At 47.3% G+C, this 3,238-nt stretch overlaps 1 pseudogene; it reads left to right on the top strand.

Annotated features, from left to right (window-relative positions):
• Nucleotides 1-513: 513 nt before the first annotated feature.
• Nucleotides 514-1,414, top strand: LOC147465288 (uncharacterized; annotated as a pseudogene).
• The last annotated feature ends 1,824 nt before the right edge of the window (nt 1,415-3,238 follow it).

Below are 3,238 nucleotides of genomic sequence, written 5' to 3'. Positions count from 1 at the left end.
ACAACTTAGTCGTTGTACATTTCTTCCCCAGGGAATCTCCTAGCAAGGATTCTTCCTTGGATTGCATGAGATGTACTCACCCAGCTCCCCAATTGACTCGGATGACATATAGCACAACGAAGATTCAAAGAACATCACTATCGTGTGCCTTCATAGTCCAAAGGATGACTCTTTTTAGGGCCTACCAAAAGAAGAAGATGAAGCTCATACAACATCCATAGAAGAGGAGTCAAGCGTAGAAGAGGAGTCAGGAATGGAGTCAGATGACGACTGTCTCATAGCTCTTGAGCTTCGGTATCCATCTCCAACTATCCCTGCCACCCAATTGGACACGCTGCTCATCTTTGACACCACTCTCCCTTACCACTCCCTCGGCACCATTTTTAGTGGACTAATCTTTCCACCCTCAGCATCTCTACATTAGCGGCAGCTACTCTTGGAGGTACACATCTCCAACTTAAAGCATGCACCAACTTTTTCACCACTTTGTCTAGCCGCACTGTCACTCTAGAAATGCTTGGGGATACCATCGGGCTGGCCACTGCTTCTGCATCATTCCCTGGTATTGTCCGCGCATATCATGGTCGTCATCAGTACTCCCTAGTCAAGGACGTCATATCCACCACCACTGGTCTGCTGTCACCTTCACATACTAACTTTGCAAAGAATTTTTTTTTTTTCAACATCCTCTCTTACTACTTTTTTTTTAGAGCTCAGTCAGAGCTTGATATCAGCCCCAAACCTCAACGAGCACACACTATTTGTGATGCATTTTGTTGCCTTGTCACACATACTCCTTTTCCCTTTCACAAATTCATTTTAGATCACATGCGTAACCGCACAAAGCATTATAGGTAGCAAATAAATAATCACCAGCGCTTTTGTTGCTACTCCACTCCCTTGCTTCTCTGGTACATAGAAAAGCTTGAGTCTGCATCTAGGTCTAGGCCCATTGCACATGCATCTCCCCTTCTAGTTACAACCTTGCCAACAACTTCTCCACCTTCCACATTGGCATCGGCTATTCCTGCTATCCTTGATAAGGGCAAACAAAAATCCGATTCTCCTCCCCATAGCACACCAACTACGTGCCTCTAGGTGAAGGTTCTTTGAGATTTTCCAGCTTCTCTCAAAGTCCTACCCTTCTTAGAGTCACAACACATCGCCTCACTTTCACTTGCACAAGCCACCACTCACACTACTCAACCATCTTTCATCGCACAGGCACCTTCATCACCCACTCACATAGACCTTTGTCAGGACACCTCGCCACCCACCTCTTTTGCACCAGTTTATAGCACTATATTGAACACATCTGCACATGGTATTCCATGCTATTTTTCTTGCACTCGACGATCACTGGCCCCCATATTCACCTCTACAAATTTCCATCCTACAATACCTACAGAGCTAACTCACCATGCACCACTCTAGACACCTCCCACTACTACACCATTCATAGTTACATTCTCCACCTTGACCTCTAGTCAGATGGCCTACCAGTCCACCTTGTTCAAAATCGGGTGCTCTCAAATTCTCACAGCATCACCATGCAGGTTCAAGAGCACTTTGGTACACTCTTGTCCGTCCATTCTCAGATACACCAGATCTACATCGCTCTGAATTCAGAGCTTGAGAGATTGGGGATGGAGAACCTTGACGTTCGTTGGGTTCTCAAATGCCAGGCAGCTACCATTACCACATTGGATGCTTGCATTACTTCTCTACAAGAGGATCTACATCGACTAGTGGAGCACTATAGCAGTATATTTCCTCGAGCAACTACAGTAGAGTGCACACTGGCCACTTTCATGGTGCTAGCCTCAACAACATCATTGGAGCCAACTGTTTCTTCGGCTCCACCAATCACCTCAATACGCCTTCTTTTACCATACAACCACCATCACCATATTACTCAACCCCAGCTTCCCCACCTACACTTTCCACCCCTAGCACACACCTACTCCCAACTTTTCACACCACTTGCACAACACATTTTCGCCCATGATATTCACTTCTTCTACCACTATTTCCTATGCACACTCATCCTCTTTATCATATGCACCATTGCATACACTCTTTTCTATCACTCCCATGATACCACTGCCTTCTTTAGACAACCTGCAAGAGCTTCACTAGTTCATCTCGCTTATGTCTACGTGCTCCTCCTTACTGGCGACACCACCGGTAGCACAGGGTAGTCTAGTAGAGGCTATGACAGGTGGTTTCACTTACCCTTTGTCATCAGATCCAGTACCTTTGCTTCCATAGCTCGCTTCTTCCCCCCTTTCTACCACACATAGTACCTATAGATCTAGTACCTCCATCTCTACCACCCACTCCACCTACACATAGTGTGGCCTCTACCGCCCCTCCTTTATAGTTCCACCCTTTCCAGGCCCACTATCCACATTACCCATTTCCTTACATGGGCCTCACCACACGTCAAGTCTAGCCTCCCCATGGCTCTCCCACTCCATCCTCCACACCTTCCAAATACCCACTGTCGCCAGACTATCATGTGTCATACCCACCATACCCTCTACACTTTCCTCCTCCACCCTACTCTTTTCCACAGTACCCCATGCCACCACCAGTCTCTTCTTCCTAATCATCAGAGCAGCAACATCCTTAGTGCCTCCCACCTTTTTGAGGCCATTGTACATACCATGTTGGAGTTTCTTTCATTGTTCAACTCAGTTTTCAATTTTCAATTTTTGATACACTTTCAGTCCTTGGTGCACCACTCCTAGGACGGTGAGTGGAATAGTGGCGGGCTTCTATAGCAGGGCTAGAGGGCTACATAGAGCTCAACTCACATGGCCACCTTGGTGGACGTGCTCCATAGGACATCATCTTTGAGTTGGAACTTCCATGGTCTGAGTGCCTGGGCACTCTTGGCCACCCATCAATGACACCTATGGACACACCGGCAGATGGGGCTCATAGCACCTTGGCCAAAAAGGTAGCATTGATCATCGAGAGCGTGACCAATGTGTGGCCACCCCTTTTAGAGCATTCAAGAGCTACTAGACAACACTTCTTTAGTAGCAGGGCAATAGTGGATCAGGGCCGGCTACGCGACTGGTGGCCCGACTCACCAATGGCTTTACTAGGCCACCACTAGCGGATCCTTGCAGTTGCCAGGGTTATGTGAGATAGGAATGGCCAGGACTCCAAGTCTGTCCAAAATTGTGAAGCAAGGGGTCATATTTATAGGTTTTTGGGCAGTCACAGG

The sequence above is a fragment of the Adiantum capillus-veneris genome, chromosome 1 (genome assembly GCF_014529385.1).
Source record: "Adiantum capillus-veneris isolate H3 chromosome 1, ASM1452938v2, whole genome shotgun sequence".
In the NCBI taxonomy this organism is placed as follows: Eukaryota; Viridiplantae; Streptophyta; class Polypodiopsida; order Polypodiales; family Pteridaceae; genus Adiantum; species Adiantum capillus-veneris.
The sequence above is the reverse complement of the archived record's forward strand: the minus strand, read 5'-3'. Positions and strand labels throughout refer to the sequence as shown.